Source organism: Oryctolagus cuniculus, chromosome 6 (assembly GCF_964237555.1).
Source record: "Oryctolagus cuniculus chromosome 6, mOryCun1.1, whole genome shotgun sequence".
Taxonomy (NCBI): domain Eukaryota; kingdom Metazoa; phylum Chordata; class Mammalia; order Lagomorpha; family Leporidae; genus Oryctolagus; species Oryctolagus cuniculus.
The window spans coordinates 109,319,054-109,344,945 of NC_091437.1; positions in this window are offsets into that span (position 1 = coordinate 109,319,054).

Consider the following 25,892-nt stretch of genomic DNA (forward strand, 5'->3'; position numbering starts at 1 on the left):
TCAATGACCTATATCCCTATTCAATATTTTATTTTAAAATATTTTAAATGAAAAATAAAAAATGTATTAACTGGCATTATGGTGAAGTCAGTAAAGCCACCACCTGCAATGCCAACATCCCATATGGATGCTGGTTTGTCTCTTGGTTGCTCCACTTATGATAGAGCCTCCTGATAATGGCCTAGGAAAAGCAGCAGAAGATAACCAAAGTGCTTGGGCTCCTGCCATCATGTGGGAGACCCAGATGAAGCTCCTGGCTTCTGACTTCATCCTGGGTCAACTCTTTTCATGGCAACCACCTAGAAAGTGAAGCAGTGGATGGAAGATCTCCTTTCTCTCTCCCTCCATCTTTCTCTCTCTCTCTCTCTCCCTCTCCTTTTCCCTCCCTCTCTCTTTCTACCCTCTCTGTTTTTGTAATTCTTTCAAATAAATGAATAAATCTTAAGAATAAATAAATAAAGTGTTCCATGTGGCAATTTGATAGGCTATAAAATGAGTAGTGGTTACCACAGTCACATTAATTAACAGGTCATTTGCCTCTTATGGTGTATATTAGATTCTTTGAACTTGTTCTTGTTAACTTAATGCTTGTACCCTTTGACCATCTGTCCACTTACATAGCCTCCAAACCCCTGGTAGATTCTACTCTCTACCTCTTTGAATTCAACTATTTTTGAATCCACATGTAATTGAGATAAAAAAAGCATTTGTCTTTCTGTGTTGATCAAACAGCATTTGTCTTTCCGTATTGGGCTAATTGCACCAAATCCAATGTCTTCCAATTTCATCAATATTGTTTGAAATGATAGAATGCTCAACATTTTTATGGCTGAATATTATTCCATTAAATATATGTATGGGTGTCATATTTTCTCAGTCCATTTTTTGATTAATACTTACATTGATTGTATATCTTAACTATTGTGAATAATTCTGAAATGAACATGGAAATGAAGATATCTCTTGACATACTGATATAATTTCCTTTGTGTTACCCAGAAGTCACATTTCTGGATCAGAAGGTAACCTATTTTCAAACTTTTACAGGATTTACAAACTGATTTCTCTAAGGACTACTACAAATTTAAGTTCCCACAAACAATATACAAAGGTTTCCCATTCTCTACAACTTCATCAACATTTACGTCTTACCTCACAGTATCCAATTTGAGATAGTCTCTCATTGTGATCTTAACTTTTTCTAGTTAATTAATTTATTTTTAAGGAATGCAACTTTAGGAATATAGTTATTCTTCTCACCATTCCCATTCTTCCTTCTGCACTCCCACCCCTCGTCCTCACTCTCCTTTCCCACTCCCATTTACATTAAGATTCATTTCAATTAACTTTGTACACAGAAGACCAACTCTATACTAAGTAAAGATTTCAACAATTTGCACACACACACACACACACATGCAAACACACACAAACTGAGAACAAATATCACATTTAACTCTCCTAATACAACTATTGAGGATAGAGGTCTTGCATGGGGAGTTAGTACACAATGACTACTGCTGTTAACTTAACAATTAACACTCCTATGTATGACATCAGTGACCACCCAGTGCTCTTGACATGAGCAGCCTAGGCTATGGAAGCTTTTTGAATCCACAAACTCCATCAATATTTAGCAAAGTAGAAGTTTTCTCCTGCCTTTAGAGAAAAGTATATCCTTTTTGATGGCCACTTCTTTCCACTGGGGTCTCATTCATAGAGATCCTTCATGTAGAATTTCTTTTTTGCCACAGTGTCTACTCTTTCCATGCCTGAAATGCTCTCATAGGCTTTTCAGCCAGATCAGGAAGTCTTAAGGGCTGATTCTGAGGTCAGAGTGTTACTTAAAGCAATTGTCATTCTATGAGCCTGCTGAGTGGACTGCCTCTCATATTGGAACATTTTGACCTTTTTAATTCCATTATAAGTACTCAACACTTGATCATATTTATATGGTCAATTTAACACTTAATTCTTTCTATATGTTCACTTTAACACTTACTATGAGAACTTTAACTCTTAAGATGACATTGTTATCACCTGTTTTAATGAGATTTGGGGGTCCTATGAGAAGTTTTTAAACTGTACCCTTAGAAGTTAGTTCTTAGGAATGTATGCAGGACTATGCAGCTTTACAGTTATAAACTTCCTCCTCCCTCTCTTATTCCCATTATTATTTATTCTGAGATCCATCCTCAATTGACTTTATATACCTATGATTAACTGTATGTTAAGTAAAGAATTCAACAAATAGTATGAAGAGAAAAAAACGAAAAAACAAAACAAACAATTCCTTGACAGTCAAGATAAGGGCAGCTCAATTCATACCTTCTCAAAGTTTCAATTTCACTTCTGCAGATTTTGTTTTAGGTGCTCTATTCATTCTCAGGATCAGGAAGAGCATATGTTATCTGTCCCTTTGATCTGGCTTATTTCTCTAAATATGATATTTTCCAGATTTATCCATTTTGTTGCAAATGGTCAGATTTCATTTTTTAGTGCCATTTAGTATTTCATAGTGTATATATCCCATAATTTCTTTAGCTAGTCTTCAGCTGACTAAATTTTGTTGATACCATGTCATAGCTATGGTGAATTGAGCTGCAATAAACATGAGGGTGCAGACTACTCTTCTATTACAGATTTCATTCCCCTGGAGTAAATTCCCAGGAGTGGGATGGCTGAGTCATATGGTAGGTCTATATTCACATTTCTGAGGTATCTACATGCTGTCCTCCATATCAGCTTTACCAGTCTACAATCCCACCAATAGTGGATCAGGGAACCTTTATTCCCATGTCCTCACCAGCATTTGTTTTCTGTTGATTTCTGTATGAAAGCCATTCTAACAGGAGTGAGGTGAAACCTCATTGTGGTTTTGATTTGCTTTTCCCTGATGACTAGTCATCCTGAACATTTTTTTCATGGGTCTGTTGGCCATTTGGATTTCCTATTTTTAAAAATGTCTGTTTAAGTCCTTGGCTCTTCTCTTAATTGGGTTGTTTGTCTTGTTGTTGTGGAGTTTCTTGATCTCTCTTTAGATTCTGGTTATTAATCCTTTATTAGTTGCATAGTTTGTGTATAATTTCTCCCATTCTGTCAGCTGTCTCTTCACTTTCCTTAGTGTTTCTTTTGCAGTACAGAAACTTCTCAATTTGATGTAGTACCATTTGTTAATTTTGGCTATGAATACCTGTGCTTCTGGGGTCTTTTCCAATAATTCTTTGCCTATGCCAATGTCTTGCAGGATTCCCCCAATGTTCTTTAATAATTTGATTGTGTTGTGACATAGATTTAGATTTTTAATCCATGTTGAGTGGATTTTAGTGTATGGTGTAAGGTAGGGGTCTTGCTTCATACTTCTGCAAGTGGAAATCCAGTTTTGCCAGCACCATTTGTTGAAGATTGTCTTTGCTCCAGGGATTGGTTTTCACTCCTTAGTTAAATAAAAATAGGTTGTAGATGCTTGGATTCATTTCTGGTGATTCTATTCTGTTCCGTTTGTCTACCCATCTGTTTTTGTACCAGGAGAAGGCTGTTTTGATTATGACTGCCCTGTAGTATATATTTAAATCTGATATTGTGATGCTTCCAGTTTTGTTTTTGTTGCTCCTTTGATACCATATGAAATTTGGCATCATTTTTTCTAGATCTGCGAAGAATGTCTTTGGTATTTTAACTAATATGACATTGAATCTGTAAATTGCTTTTGGAAGAATGGGCATTTTGATAATGTTGATTCTTCCAACCCATGAACATGAAAGATTTTTTCATTTCTTTGTATCTTTTTCTATTTCTTTCTTAAATGTTATGTAATTCTTATGGTAGAGATCTTTAACATCCTTGGTTAACTTTATTCAAGGTATGTTATTTTTTGTAGCTATTGTGAATGGGATTGTTCTTAGATGTTCACTCTCAGCCTTTGTATTGTTTGTATACAAAGGCTGTTGATTTTTATGTATTGATACTATATCCTTCTATGAGTTCCAGTAGTCTCTTGATGGAGTCTTTTGGATCCCCTATATAGAATCATGTCATCTGAAAATAGGGATAGTCTGACTTCTTCTTTCTCAATTTGTATTTCTTTGATTTCTTTTTCTTGACTAATGGCTCTAGCTAAAACTTCCAGAACTATATTGAATAACATTGGTGAGAATGGGCATCCTTGTCTGGTACTGGATCTCAGTGGGAATGCTTCCAACTTTTCCCCATTTAATAAGATGCTGGCTATGGGTTTGTCATAAATTGTCTTGATTGTATTGAGGAATGTTCCTTCTATACCCAATTTGCTTAGAGTTTTCATCATGAAAGGGTGTTGAATCTTATCGAATGCTTTCTCTGCATCTATTGAGAGAATCATATGGTTTTTCTTCTGCAGTCTGTTGATGTGATGTATCACATTAATTGATTTGTGAATGTTGAATCATCCCTACATACCAGTGATGAATCCCACTTGGTCTGGGTGAATGATCTTTCTGATGTGTTGTCAGATTCAGTTGGCTAGAACTTTATTGAGGATTTTTATGTCTATGTTCATCAGGGAAATTAGTCTATAATTCTCTTTCTCTGTTGCATCTTTTTCAGGTTTAGGAATTAAGGTGATGCTGGCTTCATGGAAAGAATTTGAGAGGATTCCCACCCTTCCAAATGTTTTGAATAACTTGAGATTAATTGGAGGTTAGCTGTTCTTTAATTGTCTGGTAGAATTCAGCCGTGAAGCAATCTGGTCCTGGGCTTTGCTTTGTTGGGAGGGTATTTATTACTGATTCAATTTCTGTCTTGGTTATGAGTGTTTATATTTTCTATGTCTTCATGGTTCAATTTAGGTAGATTGTGTGTGTCCAGGAATCTATCTATTTCTTCTAGGTTTCCCACTTTGTTGACACACAGCTCTTTGTAGTAGTTTCTGATGATTCTTTTTATCTCTATGGTGTTATTACATCATTTTCCATCTCGAATTTTATTGATTTGGGTCTTATCTCCCCCCTTTTTTGCTTTTTTTGGGGGGGCTAATTATGTGGCAACTGTTTATTTTTTTAAAAAACAGCTCTTCATTTTGCTAATTTTTGCATCATTTTTTGGTTTCAGTTTTGTTGATTTCTTTACTAATTTTAATTATTTTTTCTCTTAGTATTCTGGACTTGTTTTGCTGTTGTTTTTCTAGATCTCATTTATTTGGTACCTTTCCAATGTCTTGATGTAGGCACCTATTGCTATAAATTTTCCTCTTAATATTGCTTTTGCTGTATCCCTTAGGTTTTGATATGTTGTATTGTCACCTTCATTTGTTTCCAAAAATTTTTTGATTTCTCTTTTGATTTCTTCTATGACCCACTCTTCATTCCGGAGCATGTTGTTCAGTCTCCAAGTGTTTGCATATGTTCTAGAGATTCCTGAGTTGTTGATTTCCAGCTTCATTCCATTGTGATCAGAGAGGATACATGGTATGATTTCAATTTTTTTTTTATATATTTGCTGAGACTTACTTTATGGCCTAGTATGTGTTAAATCCTAGAGAAAATTCTGTGTACTGGTGAGAAGAATGTGTTTTCTCCAACTGTAGGATGAAAAGTTCTGTAGATATCTGTTAGTTCTATTTGGTCTACAGTTTCAACTAACTCAGCTGTTTCCTTGGTGATTTTTTTGTCTGCTTGATCTGTCCATCTGAAAGTGGGGTATTGAAGTCTCCCATTACTATGGTGTTGGAGTCTACATCTCCTGTTAGATCCCTTAATGTTTCTTTTAACTAGCCAGTTGCCTTGTTAATAAGTGCTTATACATTTATAAGAGTTACATCTTCCTGTTGAATTGATCCCTTAATCCTTCCCTAAGCCATTCTTTATCTCTTTTAACAGTTTTTGTGTTATTATTTTTTATCTGATATTAGGATGCCTACACCAGCTCTTTTTTTGTTTTTGTTGGCATGGGATATCTTTTTCCATCCCTTCACTTTCAGTCTGTGTGCATCTTTGTTGGTGAGATGTGCTTCTTGTAGGCAGCAAATAGATAGATGGGTTTTGTTTTTTAATGTGTTCAGCCAGTCTGTTTTTTAACTGGAATGTTGAGGCCATTTACATTCAGTGTGACTACTGATAAGTAAAGACTTTGCCCTTATGTCAATGAGTTTGTTCTCTAATTTTTAGGAGTCTTAGGGTTTCAGATCTTATGTTAAAGTTTTTAGTCAATGTCAAAAGACTCCACTAAGAGACTTTTGGAACTCTTAAGAGAGTTTGGCTAAGTGGCAGATAAAAAATCAACACACAAAAACGAATAGACTTTGTATACACAAACAATGCACTGCCTGGGAAAGAACTTGTAAATAAGTCCCATTCACAATAGCTACAAAAAAAATGTAAATACTGTGTGCTAAATTTAACCAAGGACTTGAAATATCTCTACAATTAAAATTACAAAGCATTAAGGAAGTAAATAGAAGAAGATATTCAAAAAATGGAAAAATTTTCTAAGTTCATGAATTAGAAGAATTAATATCAGCATATCCATACTACCCAAAGCAATGTACAGATTGAATCCTGTGCCAATGAAAATACCAAAGGCATTCTTTTCAGAGCCAGAAAAAATAGCCCGAAGCTCATATAGAAACACAAGAGACCTGAATAACTAAAGCAATCTTATACAAAGGCATCACAATACCCAATTCCAAGATGTATTACGGGGCAGTTATAAACTAAACAGCTTGGTACTGACATAAAAATAGACATGTGGTCCCAGGGAACATATTAGAAACCCCAGAAATTAATCCACACATCTATGATCACTATTCCTTAACAAATGTTCTAAAATCACTTCCTGGAGAAAGGAAGCCACTTCAATAAATGGTGTTGGGGAAATTAAATCACTGCATGCAGAAGTATGAACCAAGACCCTTAGTTTACACCCTATTTAAAAATCAACTTAGAATGGATCCAAGATCTAAACCTAAGATCTGAAACCATCAGATTGTTAGATGAAAACATAAGAGAAACACTGCAAGACACTGGCCCAGGCAAAAACTCCTTGGATAAGACCCTAGAAGCACTGACAATGAGATTACATTGAAATTTTGATAGAGATTCCATTGAATTTGTGCATTATTTGTGTAGTTTGGTCATTTTAACAATTTTTATTATTCTAATTCATGTATGTGGGATATAGTTCCATTTATTTATGTTTTCTAAAGCTTTCATCACTGTCACAGTACTCAGTGTAAAGATTTTTCACCTGCTTAGTTAAATTACTTTTTAGCTAAGCAAATTTTGTTTATTGCCTATTGAAATGAGGGGGAACACACACCAATGGGAACTGTGATGTCTAAGTAGGAAGGTATTAAAAATGTAGATTTTGAACTTATTTTAGATGACTGATGGGGACAATTAATAATGGAGGGCTTTGCTTTGGATTGGATGTTTTCAGGAAACAGAAGCATTCTATCTGAGTATTTTAATAAATTTCTTCAGGAGAGGAGAAGAGTGAAGTTAATGCTGTAAGTGATTAAGAAGCAATAGCGACTTACATTAACCAGAGTAAGGGGGTGTTCAACCATTTTTGTGATTTGGACAGTATTCATGGACATGCATATGTAGTGGGTTTGACTCTTGTTTTGATCCATTGTGACCACAGAATGACCTTTACTAGTGTTAATGGCGGCCTATGAAAGGGCTTACATTCCACAGAGGTATGCTACAGCTTAGCTGAGTGAGTCAGATAAGCACCTAACAACATGATGGTTTGGTGATAACGCCAGACCACCTCTGGACAATGGCAACTACTTTTCTTTTTCTCAGTCCCCTACTTTTCCAAGAGCAGATGATATCCAGATTTTTACCATTGCTGAAGTTTTACTGATCAAAATCAGAGAGATATCCAGAGAATAGTCTAAAATTGGATTAAGATTAACCCCTCCTCTTATCACAGGATGAATTGTTGAATCATCTGGCATGACAATGCCTGTGCAGTAACATTCAAAATTTCAGATTGGATATGCTAGCCAAGGCTTTGGAGGATTACAGTTCAAAACTAAGTGATCACATTCGTTTGGCCAAGTAATGACATCAGAACATTTCAATTGTGGTGCATTTGTTTTGGAATCATCACATCCAGAGATAGGAAGCAGAGAGAGTTCCTTAGATAAACTGACATTAAATTATGCTATTGTAAGAAGAATTATTTTCCTAATTTTTTCAATGAGTTCTTTTATAATGTAAAGAAATGCAACTGATTTTATGTTGATTTTGTAACCTTTGCAAGAATTGGTTATTAGATATATCAGTTTTTCCACATCCCATGAGTTTTGATATGTTGTGTTTCCATATTCATTTGTCTCAAGAAATTTTTTAAATGTTCTCAATTTCTTTGATCAATTGATTTCTGGGGAGCATATTGTTTTCTGTTTATTTGTGACTTTTCCAAAATTTTTGTTGTTATTGTCATCTGTTTCCTTGCTATTTTGATCAGAAAGGATATTTGATATTATTATTATTATTATTATTATTTGACAGGCAGAGTAGAAAGTGAGAGAGACAGAGAGAAAGGTCTTCTTTTTCAGTTGGTTCACCCCCCAATGGCTGCTGCAGCCAGCGCGCTGCAACTGGTGCACCAAGACCAGCGCACCGCACTGCGCTGATCCAAAGCCAGGATCTAGGTGCTTCTCCTGGTCTCCCATGAGGCTGCAGGGCCCAAGCACTTGGGCCATCCTCCACTGCACTCCTGGGCCACAGCAGAGCTGGACTGGAAGAGGATCAACTGGGACAGAATCCGGCACCCCTGGATATTATTTTTGTCTTATTAAATTTGTTAGTACTTGCTTTGTGATCCCACACGAGATCTATTCTGAAGAATGTTAACCCTGACATTGTGAAGAATATATATTCTGCTACTGTTGGATGGAATGTTCTGTGTAAATCTGCCAGGTCTATTTTTTTCTGTAGTGTTATTGAAGGTCACTGCTGCAGTATTGATTTTCTGTCTGAATGACCTATCCATTATTGAAAGTGGACTACTGAAGTACTCTAGTATTATTTTATTGTATGTTTCTCTCTTTATATCTGTTAATGTTTACTTTGGATATTTTAATGTTTCAATGTTGCTTGTGTAGTCATATGGAATAATAACATTGCCTTGGTTACTACATCTTTGTAGTAAGTTATGAAACAGTTCATTGTCAGTAATATTAGTTTCACAGAATGAGTTAGGAAGTATTCCTTATTCTGGACAGTGAGTGAGACAGAGAGAAAGGTCTTCCTTTGCAGTTGGTTCACCCTCCAATGGCCGCCGAGGCCAGCGCGCTGCAGCCGGCCCACCACACTGATCCGATGGCAGGAGCCAGATGCTTATCCTGGTCTCCCATGGGGTGCAGGACCCAAGCACTTGGGCCATCCTCCACTGCACTCCCTGGCCACAGCAGAGAGCTGGCCTGGAAGAGGGTCAACCGCGACAGAATCTGGCGCCCAGACCGGAACTAGAACCCGGTGTGCTGGTGCCGCAAGGTGGAGGATTAGCCTAGTGAGCTGCGGTGCCGGCCCCAAGCTTTTCTAATTTCTAATTTAATCTCTTTACTTTTATATGTTTATTCAGATGTTCTACTTTTCCTTGAATAAGATTTCTCAGTTTGCATTTTTCTGAGGAATTTTTCTTTTTCACTTGAATTATTTAATTAGATGACAACCAATTTTCAAAGTAATTATATCTCTACTTTTCTCTTTATTTTCAATTCTTTTTTTAACTATAAATAAGCATACATTACAAGTTTTATCAGTGTATCTTATAGACATATCTTTTATAAGCATGTCTTACAAGTTTTTATAAAATACATTTAGCTTATCCAGACCAAAATAAAGTAGAATAATAAAGAATATTATTTATGTTTCTTAACAATGGTACTATATTTGTTACAAAGTATCATTAAAGACACATTATAAAAGAAGCAAATATAAGCATACTAAATAAATAAAACCAGGACAAGTGAAATAGAAATTTTGAGCCAACAGAATTAGCATATGACATGGAGAAAATTTAATTCTTTCTTTCTTTAAAATAGAAAATCACAAACGAAATCACCCATTTCTAATTGAACCCATATTAAGTAACAAAAAGAATAATTCAGATGCCTTCTATAAGCTAAAAGAGATGTACTTATTGTTTTACTCATTCCCCAAAGAAATTCAGTAAAGCATATCATTGTTTAGTAGAAGCCTAGATTTGTAGCAACATTAAGGGGAAAAAATATGCAGGTGGCAGAGATTCGAGTACACGCCTGACGTGGAGTCTTATAGAAAAGCATTATAGCTTAGCCAATTCATTAGCATTGGGAAGCTAGTGTAGTGGAAATTCCAAATAAAATAACTGTTATTTGAAATTCTTTAAAATAATGTGAGAATCTTGGTTTTCTGAAATGAAAGCATGCAAAAGAACATTCACTTATCAAATCAATTCCATGAATATCATTCACAGGTAATAATATATGGCTTTGCTTTCTTTGTCTTCTTTGAGACATACTATAGGCTCTCTTTCAGTCATAGGTATCAAGGCAATATCCACTGATAAAGTAATACAAAAAGTTTTCTTCCTTTTACTTGTATATAAGAGGAACACGGTAAGAAGGTGTCTCCACGCTCTATTAAGAATCACATATTGGGAGGGGTGTTGTGGTCCAGTGTATTAAGTTGCTAGTTGGTATGCCTGAATTCCGTATAAGAGTATCAGTTCAAGTCCAGCTACCCAGCTTGCTAGTCAGCTTCCTGTTAATTCAGCTGGGAGGGCAGCAGATGCTGACCGCTCGGGTAGGACACCAAATGGAGTCTGAACTCCAGCTTTCCGCCTTGCCCAGCTCTGGCTATAGTGGGCATTTGGGGAGTGAACCAGTGGTTAGATAATCTCTCTCTCTCTCTCTTCCTCTCTCTCTGTATTTTAAATAAAAAGAAACCTTTAAAAAGTAACCACAGTACAGTAAACAAAGAGTAATAACAAGACACATTTTATATTTTTAATATTTAAAATTATCTTATTTTGGATCTACAGATAACCATTTGTAAAAGTTTAAAAATATCTAAGACAGGCCTGCGCCACAGCTCACTAGGCTAATCCTCCACCTTGCGGCACCAGCACACCGGGTTCTAATCCCGGTCGGGGCGCTGGATTCTGTCCCGGTTGCCCCTCTTCCAGGCCAGCTCTCTGCTGTGGCCAAGGGAGTGCAGTGGAGGATGACCCAAGTGCTTGGGCCCTGCACCCCATGGAGACCAGGATAAGTACCTGGCTCCTGCCATTGGATCAGTGCGGTGCGCCGGCCGCAGCACGCCGGCCGCGGCGGCCATTGGAGGGTGAACCAACTGCAAAGGAAGACCTTTCTCTCTCTCTCTCTCTCTCTCACTGTCCACTCTGCCTGTCAAAAAAAAAAAAAAATCTAAGACAACTCACAGAGTAATTAAGATTATGGCTTTTCTACTTTGTGACCTATTTATTATTGGGAACAGACTGACATTTTCAAATTTTATTGATTAATTTTAATTCTCTTTACTTCTCAAATAAGCACTTCTTCTATAAATCATAAATGACAGGTATGTTTTGTGTTTCAAAAAAGAACTCCAAGAATGAGGTAATTATGTATTAAATGGAAAGTGTAATAGAAATTTGTCTGCATAAAAACAATATAAACACAATTATTTGTTGTGTTTAAGTCTATGAAAAGATAAATTATTTGTGCAGATAATAGTAATGTCTCTCTATAAGCAGTCAAATTAAGAAGAAGCCAATTAGATCTTAAAGAATTAATCAATAATTTATGAGGATGAAAAGGAGAAGCTAGCACATAGTAGACCCACTGAATGATTGTGCTACAAGATAATTTATAAGAAAAAAATTCTAGTTATTTTCTTTAGTAAGATTTACATGGTAGAAGAATGGGATAAAAAGTATATGAAAACAGAAATATACATATGTCTCCTGGAGCACTACTACAAATAGGTAAGGTACCACAATAGCAAACATCCACTCAGCCGATGAACTTGCTTTTGCAGTCAGTCATTTCTGAATAGACCAAAAAATGATGCATACCACACATTAAAAAGGCAGAACGGTTCTCCGAGTCATGACCAGCATAAACTTTATTAAGGGATCTGTGGCCTATAGATGCAAATGATGTGTAAATCAGTCAAAAACATTTATTTTAAAATGAACATTTTCAGAAATTACCTAAAGCCAGTAAGACTTCAAGATAAGACTTTTGAGAAACAGAATATATTTTTTGGTATTACTGCAATGTGACAGATTATTTGTTCCAGGTAAGCAGGCAATGACATTAGAAGTTAAGACTGACTACAATGAGTGGCTTTGGGAACTTCATAGGTGGAGTGCTAGGCAAACAACTATAATTTAAAAGGAGTTTCACTTCTCTCTCTCTTCCACTTAGGTTAACATCCTGAGAAGACCTGAATGATCAATTTAATATTTATACCAACATAAAATGAATACTAAATCACCTCAGTAGAAGTTTCTGACACTGTAAGAATTCCTAAGGTGAAAAATGTGTTAATAATAATTAAGACATTTTTCTCGATTTTAGTTTTAAGCGGAGCTGATTCCCACACATTTTCTCATCTGAAGAAATGCATGAAACATTGTATTTCAATTAGAAAAGAAATTTAGCTCATACATAGTTGTCAGGTGAACAGTCTTACTTATTATTTTTTTTTGTCCTAAGACTGCTTAATGGATATACTTAAAGGTCAACAGTAATACAGTAATTATTAGAGTACTAAATAAGTTATAGTAAAGAGGTCAATTCACTAGAAAAACAAGATCCCTGCACTCAATACGTCTAGCTTGTTTCTATTTTGAAAACAAAACAAAACAAAACAAAAAACCAGCAAGTCACATCGCACTGGTTATGACTGTATATATTGTTACACATAATTGCAAGAGCCTAAATAACCAACCAAAGTAAAAAGACAGCTTGACAAATTTAAGCACCTGGGTTGAGAAAAAAACCATTTAAGCGAATCTTTTTCACAAAGTGGTTCAGTTTTAATGACAGCATGAGAGCTTTGGTTGAATGCCCAGATGCTGTGATGTTTTATGTCTTGCTAGTGTAGGAGCCATTGACAACACAAATTAGTAAGAAGTCTGGAACAGCTGACTCTTTTTACCTTTTGCCACACTTGATTTCCTAGGTTTTGGATTTGGAAAAACCTATTTTTATTAAATATTCTTCTTGTGAAAATGGCTGTTAGAAGAAATCTATGAAAGAATCAATGTAGAAAATTAATAAGAGGGATATATGATGGGATATATGTATACCCAACTTGTCAGGGTATTGGAAGCATCACTATATCCAAGCGCAGTGAAACTGAAAGTTAAGAATATTAATCTACCTAAATTAAGCAAAAAATTTCTTCTTCATTATAGATAAACGCGAACATTTCAAAATCAATGATTCAGGTTGAATATCTGCAATGTTCAAGTGTCTCTCGTAAACATCACATCTGTAAATAGCGTTTTATTCTAACTATGTTTAATATAAACATCTCATTAAATTAATACGATAATAGTGACCAGTTTTTTATCAAATCCTGAAAGCAGACTTATCAGTTGTGTTTCAGCAGTAGAAAGGCTTTTTTGTAGGTGCTTTTTTATTTTTCCATTCAAAAGGCAGAGTGACAGAGAGAGTAAAGAGAAAGAGGAAGGGGGAAGAGAGAGAGAGAGGAGAGGAGAGAGAGAGGAGAGAGAGAAATCTCCCTTCCTCTTTACTCCACAGATGTCCGCAACAGCCAAGATTGTGCCAGATAAAATCCAGGAGCCAAGAACTCCATCCCAGTTTCCTATGTGGGTGGCAGGGGCCTAAGTACTTCCATTGCCTTTCCAGTGCATGATCAAGGAACTGGATAGGAAGCAGAGCAGCCAGGACTGGAACTGTCACTCAGAAGTAATACACTGACTCTCAAGTGGCAGCTTCACCCTCAGCACCACCACACCTCCACTACATTAATTGTCACCTGATGATAGATGGGAGAAGCTGATACACTATAACTAACTTGTTTCTATTCCCAGTTGCAATGGATTGAGGAAATGCTATATTGTAGTTATCGGAGTATTTCTAGTGCCTAGCATTGTACATAATATATGTTTAATAATAATTTTTGGACAGCGCCATGGCTCATTTGGCTAACCCTCTGCCTGCGCCACTGGCACCCTGGGTTCTAGTCCCGGTTGGGGTGCCAGATTCTGTCCTGGTTGCTCCTCTTCCAGTCCAGCTCTTGGCTGTGGCTCAGGAGGGCAGTGGAGGATGGCCCAAGTGCTTGGGTCCGTGCACCTACGTGGGAGACCAGGAGGAAGCACCCAGCTTCTGGCTTTGGATCGGCGCAGCGCTGGCTGTGGCAGCCATTAGAGGAGTGAACCAACAGAAGGAAGATCTTTCTCTCTGTCTCTTTCTCATTATCTATAACTCTCTCTCTATCTCTCTTTCTCTCTAACTCTGCCTGTCCAAAAAACATAACAATTTCCAGCAAAGACTGTGTAATTCATATGACAAAGGAAAACAAAAGAAGAAAAGGAAGAAGAAAGGAAGGCAGGAAAAGAAAGTACAATTACTCTCAAAATTACTAGTATATTGTGCCAATAAAGCTTACTTGAATGGACAAGTGTGATACAAAAATGTTTCTGACTATAGATACATCTCTTAGAGGAGAGAGTTAATTTCTTTGTAGTGGAGATGTTCAGAGAGGTATAGATATGACTAGTAGGTAGTGAACTGAAATATTCACAACTGTTTAAGAGAGGCATTGGGGCACCTTTAAAGCAAGAGTCTGACAAGGATAGATCAAGCAGCAGGGACAGTTAATAAATCAGAGAATTTGGGCTGGCATTGTGTCTCAGTAGGTTGAGCCACTGCCTTCAAGGCCTATATTCCATATGGGCATCGGTTCAGGTCCTGGCTGCTCCACTTCAGGTCCAGCTCCTTGCTAGTGCACCTGGGAAGACATCAGAAGATTGCCTAAGTTTTTGGGTCCCTGCCACCCATGTGGGAAACCTGAAGGAAGCTCCTGGCTCCTGGATTCGATCTGACCCAGCCCCTGCCATTGCAGCCATTGAGGGTTGAACCAGTGATAGAAGATCTCTCTCTCTCTCTCTCTCTGTCCTTCTCTTCCCTTCTCTCCCTGTAACTTTGCCTTCAAATAAATAAATAAATAAATCAGAGACTTGGAGTTCATATCAAAGGGTTAAGTAGTAGTGAGAAAGCAGGAATACTTAAGGAGTCACAAGGAAGTATGCTCACCATCCAAAACGCCTGCATTAGTGCACCGTTAACATGAGCAAACGTGTATAGGATAAATGAAAAGAGTTTGGGATCTATGTTTCCATCACAACCTCTCTACTAAGTGGCAGATTTTAAATTAATCTGTAGATGAATAGTCATTTAGAGTGAATATGTTTGTTGTATGTGTGTCCGGAAAGGCTTTCAAATAAAGGACTTGTTCAAAAAGTTGATATAAGTAAACAAAATGAGCAAGCTAATTTCTCATTCTCCGGCTGAGAATATGTGTGTGTGTGTGTGTGTGTGCGTGTATACACTTAACCAGCCACGAGGAATAAAATAATTAGCTCATTAATGGAGTCCTGTGCTACGATGGTGCCATGGATGAATTACAGATTGAGAAGATTAGGTCCAATTTTAATCATGTAGAAATTTAGAATTTAAAGTAACATCCATTGAATTTATAAGACTATTCGGAAATTAACCAACATGTCATGAGTTATCTAGTGTAGGATAAATATACACAGAGTCTCAATGCATAGACATTAGAGAAAAATATACTGAAATTTTGTTTTAAATCTTAGGAATTATTGTTAACTTGGATAGTGCCCCCAATTTTCAATATGCCAGGGCATCATAAATGTCTTATAAATTTTAGGTAAAGCTGTCTTAAAGTTATACTTTCTATTTAACTGCTATAAAGTTAATACTTAATGTTTAAACAATTCTCTGACCCTTTTTATTTCAAAACATACTTCAACTTCTAAGAATAAAGAAGTTTGAGTTTATTTGGTTTTTCTGGTATATTAATATATTTGTTCTTTTAAAAATAATTACAAATTTTAAAAAGCAAAATAATAATCTGCCAAATGGTAAGATATGCAAGTTTTTACTTAATCCTAAAAAAATTAACTGAAACTGGTTATGAGCCAAATGGAACAAAAATAAAAAAATATGTGTGATTGAAAGCCACAAGGTAGTCTACAAGACATTGCCCTACTAGTGTAATGTTAGAAGGAGAAATATAATGCAGGATGTTTATGAAAGATATAAACAGGTATCAGGCAATCAAGAGGAAGAAAAAAATGCTAGTTTTAAAGAAAAAGTTTCTATTTAAAATGTGAAGTAATTGGGAATCAATTTTGAAAATATCTCTTCTTCAAACATTTATTTATAGATCTTGTAACACTAGAATAATCTCACTCCCACTATTTTCTTCTCATCCAACTGATTTTAAAGTACAGGCAAAAGAGACTGGTGTTGAGGGTAAAGCTGGCGCCTATAATTCCAGAATCCCATATGGGTGCCAATTCAAGTCCTGGATGCTCCATTTCTGATCCAGCTCTCTGCTAATGGTCTAGTAAAAGCAGAGGAGGATGGCCCATGTGTTTGGGTCCCTGCTACCCATCTGGGACACCTGGAAGAAGTTCCTGGCTTCTGGCTTCAGACTGGCCCAGCCCTGGCCATTGCGGCCACCTGGGGAGTGAACTAGTGGATAGAAGATCTCTCTCTCTCTCTGATCTCCTCCTCTCTCTGTAACTCTTTCAAATAAATAAATAAATCCTTTAAAAAATAAAGTACAGGTGATTAATAAATAAACAAACTCTGAGTGAGCCATGTTTGGTGACTTACTTCTTCCTATCTACAAGTGACAACCAACCACTACAAAATTTCAGAATAACTTGTCTCCCATTGATTAAACCCAAGAAACACTTTTAGCTGGCTGGTCATAAACAGTTCTAATTCTTATGCTTTCTTCATTAATAAGAAGCTTGTTGATAACTTGCCTTAATTTGAAAATACATTGTTGTTCCTTCAATGAGTAATATGCAAATCCCAACAGAATCCCATTATCTTTATTTAAATGCTTAATAATGAGCATGTCTATTTAATTTTATTTTCATATAAAAACTACATCAAATTACTTTGGAAATTTTAGACATGTTTTTCTAACTTCAGTAATTTATGACTTGCATATCTTTCACCACTCCATTCCCTCTTCTAAAGCATTAACACTTAACCTCACTCTCAGGTTTCTGCAGAAGAATGTTTGCAGAGCCTAATAGTAAAAAAGGGTGGAAAGGGGGATTTCACTTGCCACCTAATGAAATTTTATATGCTTATGTATAGGCCTAGGAAACTAATACTCCTACTTGGACTTTACCTATTCAGGCCATAACTTTATGCTTATTTTTTCTTGAATATTTTTCATATACCAGCTTTGTCCAAAATGTTTACAAGAGAATGTTTTCCTTTGAAATGTGGTAAAATATGATTGCAAGTTTCATGTATTGAGCATTTATATATTATTCAAAGTATCAAAAAGTTACGAGTTGATGAAAGTGAGAGAGCAGTTGAGAAACTGTACCATGCTCATAGGTAAAAAAAGAAAAAACACAGCAGCAAGTAGCTCAGCCAGCAGAAAGGGATGAAGTGAAAAAAAAAAAATACAAGGAAATCAGATTGTACAATTCCAATGGAAAGAAAGACATTTTTGTAAATACATTGAATCCCAAATATTAAATATGATAATTCTAGAAATGTATGGAAAATAACAGAATTTGGCATTCAAGTAATGTCCAAACGGAGCCTGAAGCCATCTTACTATGATGCCAAACAGGCACTTAACTTCTGCTATGCATGGTTATATTTGTCCAAGCTTGGTAAGGATCAGATAGAGATAAGAATAGATTTCAGTTGGCGGGTGAATGTCCAATAAAGTTTCCAAACAAAATTAGAAATGAGATACAGGGCTGGCGCCATGGCTAGCTTGGCTAATCCTCCGCCTGTGGCGCTGACACCCCAGGTTCTAGTCCCGGTTGGGGCTCCGGTACTAGTCCCAGTTGCTCCTCTTCCAGTCCAGCTCTCTGGTGTGGCCCAGGAGGGCGGTGGGGGGGTGCCCAAGTGCTTGGGTGCTTGCACCCACACGGGAGACCAGGAAGAAGCACCTGGCTCCTGGCTTCGGATCGGTGCAGTGCCATCCATAGCAGGCATTTGAGGAGTGAAGCAATGGAAGTAAGACCTATTTCTCTGTCTCTCTCACTATCTGTAATTCTACCTGTCAAATAATAATAATAATAATAAAAATAAATGATATATGTAAACTATAATTGTAAAAATGACCAGCAACCAGAAGACAAAGTCAAGCAGATCCTTGAATAGGCCAAAAACAGAGACTACAGTTAAGATAATTTATAATTGAGCAAATTCTGTTGACCAAGTTCTACTTCCACTGAAACAAAATGAGCTTGTTTCATTTATTATGATTGTCCTGGAATTAAATATAATGCCCAGATTCGACAATTGTTCAATATATGCCCTTTAGATTGAAATTCCAAATTAGAAAAATGGAGTAAAGATTGATGCAGAAGTAGGAATACGTGAAAGACTGGGAGTACTTGGAATGACAAGATCCATGAAAGTGTTTCATGGATGTTTCTCTGAAACACAGTGGTAGGGGTATGATCTAAATGTATGAGGCAAGTGTTGGGCCATGAGTTCAGCCTCTACTTGCTACACTGGCATCCCATTTAGGAGCAGCAATTCAAGTCCCAGTTGCTATACTTCTGATACAGCTCCCTGCCAGTGTGCCAGGGAAGGCAATGTGCCAGGGAACCCAGACGGAGTTCCTGGCTCCTGACCTCAGCCTCTCACATCCCCAATTGTTGCAGTCATTTGGGGAGTGAACTAGCAGATGGAAGACACCTCTCACTCCCTCTCTCTCTTTCTCTTTCTGTTTCCCTCCTCTCTCTCATCCCTCTGATGCCTTGCCTTTTAAATAAATATATAAATAAATCTTTTAAAAACTCTTGGTATAACAGTTCCCCAGTAGCTGGTTTCCTATTATTCCTTAGTATTATTGAGAACTTTCTTATTTTCAGTTGAGCACATAATTCCCCAGAACATGTTATGAGACAATTTTCCATGGGTCTTTCCTGTTCCAAGTTTCTGCACATTTTTGTTCTCAGGTTGTATTTCAAAGGTGTTCATGCAGCAAATTGCTTTGGAAGACAAAGATATAGGCTCTCCCCTTAAGGCAAAGGACAGATTTGTTGTTCCACCAGATACTAACAATAATGTCTTCCTCTAGTGCAAAGGTAGAGCAGTCTTTGTAGGAGTTTTCTGAGGCTGAGAGTATCCTAACCTCAAATTTCTTATGCTGTTCCACAGGTCCACTTTGCAAATGGGATCCATGCTGAGCCACATCTAAGGGTTCCACAAGGGAGCAAGAGGAACCGATGCACACATAAAACTCTTGCTATTTGCTCTGCTGTGAGTAATGAAGCCCTTTGCCTTATTATCAGCCCCACATATATTCTATTAAATGATGACAGACTAAGTGGTTAGCTTTCAAGTAGGGTCAAACATCGGACATTTTCCAGTTTGGGATAAAATAAAGACTATATTTATCAGTCTATCTTATTTTGTGAAATGGGCACAATACTAACTTCTCACTAATGATGTTTGAGTGGAAGTGTTTTATTACTTTAATAAGTCCTTATAACTGGAAATCATGACCTTCTTATATTCATTTCTACTGGATAAAACGCTGATGGAAATTTTGAGTCTTCAGAATTCATCTTGGAATGTAATACCATTCAGGAATTCAAACCATGACAACATAGGCTACACGGTCTCTGAAACTATATAGTATTTTATCTGCTACATTACATTATTTTCTTTTTTATTGAACACTACAGTGCATAGTCACTTGCTAAAAAAAGATGCCACTCATTAACTTAATCAACTTTCACATAACCTTCATGACACAATACTCAAATTACAGATGACATAAATTGATGGTTATCAAACTTAAGAAGCTTGTCTGCTTAATAAATTAAGTCAAACTAGAGAATGGCATATAACTAACAGATGACATTGATTTAGAAAAGGGTAAGGCTAGATTGTAAATTCAGTTTGGGTGGTGCTGCTAGGTTCTAGTTCATCCTTTGTGTTATGCAAAGGCAGGAGACATGCCTGTCCATTTCATTAACATAAACCCAGCACCCAGTAACATGCTTGGTACAAGCTAGTTAAAATGCATGAAAGATGGAATTGAAATAGCTTAATGATTTTGGTCCTCAGTACCCTTATCCAAAAATCAAAACAAATGGAAATCTTGAAAAATTGTCATTAGGATTGGAGATCATACATTAATAAGTCCTGTCATATAATAGATAAACAACTAAGTGATTATTATTAATGAGCATATGTTAAGAAAAGTGGCAGTTGATTCACTCTGTTCACTCTGATCTTTATTGAGCAAATTTGCTTTCAGGAATTAATTGTGATGAGCATATTAAATATAAAAATAAAAAACAGAAACCCTACCTTATTTTACGCCTAAGTATGAAAGAATTTGCTAATGCTATATGTTGCAGTATTAAAGATATACTTATGATCTGACACAAGGAAGCCGCCATAATATAAATTGGATTTTATTGCTGTTTGTTTTATTTTTCATACTGCGTGAAGACCCTTTAAATACCGCTCAGGTCAAAAATGTGTCTTCTCTGCAGAACATGCCAAAAGAGTTAGCTCTCACACAAGCCAGTAGATGAATACACTCCCAAGCAGCTGCAACACACATAATTAAAATGCACATGTTGACAATCAGCCTGCATCTTGCTAACATCCTGAATTTTTCTTGGATCAGTTTTACAAAGAAAGTAAAAAGAATGAGCTGTTGCTTAAAACAGAACTACAACAACTGATAAACACTCAATAGCATTATTTTTTTTTTGAAATATTGAGCAATTATAGTTGAAGACATCCAAAACTCCATAGCTAACCTATGAAATCTAATATAAAGACAGGATTATTTTAGGGCCGGCGCTATGGAGTAGCAGGTAAAGCCACCTCCTGCAATGCTGGCATCCCATATGGGCACTGATTCTAGTCCCAGCTGCTCCTCTTCTGATCCAGCTCTCTGCTATGGCCTGGGAAAGCACTAGAAGATGGCCCAAGTCCTTGGGCTCCTGCACCCTTGTGGCAGACCCAGAAGAATTTCCTGGCTCCTGGCTTCGGATCAGTGCAGCTCCGGCCATTGCAGCCCTCTGGGGAGTGAACTAGTGGATGGAAGATCTCTCTCTCTCTGCCTCTGCCTCTCAGATAAATAAAATAAATCCTTAAAAATATGTATATTTTAAAAAGAGAGAGAGGATTGCTCTAAGATTAATGATGGATACAGATCAATATGGGGCAAAGAAAATGACAAGGATGAGATCAAACTAACTTGACAGAGAGACAAGATCTGCACAGAAGCACAAGAAAGTCAAGGCCTCTGTCCTTCCTGGATAGGAGCTCAACTAGGTGTCTAATGGAGATAAATTGAATTAATGCCAGACTAAAATCCCTGGGAAGTACTGGTATAGAGACATTATGTCTAATGTAATGTAGTTAATTTAATAACATGGACTCTTTTCTTCTGGAAAAACAAAATAATACATTTGTCCTTAAAAAGATTTAGTGAAAAACATGAACCATGATTATCTGTAATCAGTCCAAATGATAATTGAAATAATAATTCCACTAAATACATGGCCATATTTGATTTTGAAGAGGAGTCACATAAAGATGGTACCTAAAAAGCCTATCTTAATTGAGCATATCATCTTATGATAGACATATTAGAAACAATGGGTGAGAGTTTCAAATACTTTAGGTTATTGGTATTTGTTTTTAGAATTATCTGTGTTATATACATAATACATTCCTATAAAATGAATAATTTAGAAGTGGGAGAAATTTAGTAGTTCATTAGAGTAACACTGTAGATATAATTTTCCCTTACATAGCAGACATAAAATATTACTGCTGCCCTATTTATAACTATTTTGGGATGTGGTCCTATTTCAGTCAGATTGAAACTCATTACTATATTCACTTGGTGGAAGAGAAATTATCTGTCATCTTATATTTGACAGGGTGTTCTCCTGGGCTGTATGTTTTAGGTTCAAATATAGATTCTGCTTCCTTCTGTCATTTTGAATCTTATCTATTCGGAACGAATAATAAGTGCAGAACATTGTATTTATTTCATGCTATATTTATAACTATTACTGATATAAAATAATCATTCTTACATTCTTTAATTGCAACTTTCTAATGTTTAATTATTTCACTTTCTATTTGTTACCTTATCTTCAATTCGTCCCTAAATCTTAGATGCACACTAATCAATATTTAGCAATTTAAATCCATATATTCCATACCATTGTGACATTCAGACAACATATTACATTGTTGGTTTTGAAATGTTTGTTAGAGTTATTGTTTTAGAATGCATCTTATGAAAGAAAAATCATCCATAGCTTAGTGGTGAAGTCATTTCAAACTACAAGGTAGCATAAAAAGGCAATCTTTCCTCTGAAACCACTTTTACAAATGCACAATCATTAACTACGACATGGAAATGTATTTACCATTCTTTCCTCATAGACCTAGTATATTTTTTTAATTTTCAGCTTTGTTAAGATTTTGTATTTCTTTCGATGACGTTTTTTCAATATTCCTTTAGATATCATTCTTCACTTATTTAAATACTAAAATAAATTACCATAAGCCACATTTCTTTTACTAAATAAGCTTCTGACCTGGTTCACCTTTCACCAAAGTATCTTCCATTTTTGTGATCATTGAGTTCTGTTTTCCCAAGACATATTTTTAAACTTTTATTTAATAAATATAAATTTCCAAAGTACAGCTTTTGGATTACAGTGGCTTTTTCCCCTTAACCTCCCTCCCACCCACAAACATACCAAAACATGTTTTTAATATTTTCTATGCTAATACCAAAAATAAAATGTTGATCCTAGTATGATGAATCTATTTCATCTTAAAAACGTTATTCAGATCATAATTAAAAATAATTTGTATACATATATAAGCAAATAAAGTATCAAGTAGAAGCAATTCTAATTTCTAAATTCTTAGGTACACACCTGTGCTGAAAATATAAAAGTTGTGAAGTGATACCATTAAATCCAGATTATTTGTATCCAAGGAGGTAAGTTTGGAAGACTATTTTAGCAATATTACAATAATTTAACACTGTCCAAACCAGGGCCAGCTATTTCCAGCATTTCTGAATGTATTTAAAAATATGTGTATATCTGTGAAGCTGGACTTGGAATGCTGATGTTGTTTTCTGGAGGATAAGAAGGAAGAGCACTCTGCAAAGTAGGCAGGCTGGATTGTGGTGAGACATAAAACTGACATTATCTCAGAAGTTCTGGGGAGGAAAAAAAATAGAAAATCAACTAGAAAAGAAAAACAGAATAAAACCCTGTCACTCTTTTCTAGTAGGTTTTGATAACCTAGAGGTTAACAAAATGGAGATTTGCCTTTGCCCAAAATAACACAATCCAAATTTGGATGGCTTTGACAGTGAAAAGAAACTCACCAGTCACCCCAGGACAGAAAGTGAGAACAGACTGTGCTGATCAGGCCAGGTGAATGGTAAGTAGACAAATTATTTTGGAAATAGTGAAAAAGAACTGTTAGGAGGGTTAGAACTATCAGGAGGGTTATTGTGTGAGTGTAACTGACGTACTTGCTGAGTCTTGTGGGTCTCAATTTGAAAGATGTAGCTCCTTTAAGCAAGGTGTAACCCCATTCCACAGGTTAGTAGAATATTCTGGAGTGGCAAACTTTTTTCCAAAAATAAGTCACATAGGCATTGTCTTAAGTTTAAAAAAAATGTTTTGGAGCTGGCACCGTGTACAGGGACGAGCCGCTGCCTGTAGTGCTGGCATCCCATTTGGGTACCAGTTCAAGTCCCTGCTACTCTACTTCCGATCCAGCTCACTGTTATGGCCTTGGAAAGCACTGGAGAAGGCCCGAGTCCTTGGGCCCCTGTGCCCATGTGGGAGACCCGGAAGAAGCTCCTGGCTCCTGGCTTTGGATCAGCGTAGCCCTGGCTATTGTGGTCATCTGGGGAGTGAACCGGTGGATGGAAGACCTCTCCCTCTGTCTCTGCCTCTGCATCTCTGTCACTCTGTCTTCCAAATAAATAAATAAATTCTTAAAAAATTGTGTTAATATAAAGAGAACAGATTATGAAATCTGTTTCATAGATAACAGTTCTAAGAAGATAACCTTACTTGACTCCTTTGCTGCCTCCCTCAAATTCCCCTCCTTCTTTCCTTTCTTTTCCTTTTTGCAATAACATCTTTGTTTACTTCCTATATACTGTTTTAAGAGCATAGTGATCCTTCCCACCATACTCACCCCCCTCTTCATTCTTTTCTTATTTTTCGTAATTTTACCTCTGATTTTGTTAAAATTATGATAAAACCAATTGCCGAAGTGATAAAAATTATCATTCGTGAAATCATTGATAATTCCTTTAGAATATCACATTTGTAAAAAATGGAAGCAAAAAGTATAAAAGATTTAAAGAGCTTTAAAATGATCTGCCAAAAAGAAATATAAAAGGCATATATGATATAAAAAGCAAATTTTAAAACTTGAAAAAGGTAAAGTTAATAAAAAATGAATTTTGAATATAGTAGGGGTGAGAAGAGGAAGAAAATATATTTTTTTAGTCACAAAAAAATTTTTCCCATAATATTGTCATTCTGTTGTTACATTTCCCCAGAAAAACAACAGAAGGATTTGTCATCTATGTTTTTCAATGAACTCATTTCAGTTGTAGTTCCCATATATTCCTTCTAAGTTCTACAAACTTTCTAGGTTCTGAAGGGCAAAACTCAAAGCCATTATTATTATTATTATTATAGTCAGAGAGAGACACAGACAGGGAGCCCATGCACTGATTCAGTCCCCAAATACCTGTAAGTGTTAAGTCTGGACTGGGGGTGGAGCTGGAGGTGCGAACTCAATCTAAGTTTACTACATGCATGGGGGGCAAGAACGCTATTACTTCAGCCATCACTGCTGAGTCCCACGTTAAAACACGCGAGTCTTAGCCATTTGGTTAAGTACCCACTCTAATTGTTTTTTGTTGTTGTTGTTTGTTTGTTTGTTTTGATAACTGTTTCCAAAAGTAGGAGCTAAGATACCTATTTGGAGCAGATTAGGTTACATTACATTAAAAAAAAAACAGTATGATGAATGGCAGTCACAGAAAATAAAAGTCACCATCAACCTTCAAAATAATAAGTATGGAAAATATTATAAAGACTATTTGGAGGTGCCTGCACTGTGGCACAACAGGGTAATCCTACGCCTGACATCCCATATGGGTGCCAGTTCTAGTCCCAGTGGCTTCTCTTCTGATTCAGCTCTCTACTTTGGCCTGGGAAAGCAATGGAAGATGGCCCAAGTGCTTGGGCCCCTGCATCTTGGCTCCTGGATTCGGATCAGCACAGCTCTGGCCGTTGTGGCCATTTGGAGAATGAACCAACGGAAGGAAGACCTTTCTCTCTGTCTCTCCCTCTCACTGTCTGTAACGCTACCTCTCAAATAAATGTATTTATTTATAATCTTTTTTTAAGACTATTTGGAAAGGATTGGCCTTCAACTATGTATTTTTTGTTGTTGTGGAAATATCAAATTTTTATTACATTTGCAACCATAAAAATATCCATTTAGAAAGAAAAAACAATGGATAGTTCCCTCAGCAACTTCCTTTTTACACAAAGGCAATACTGGGTCTTTTCAGAGTTAACATTTTAAACTTGGA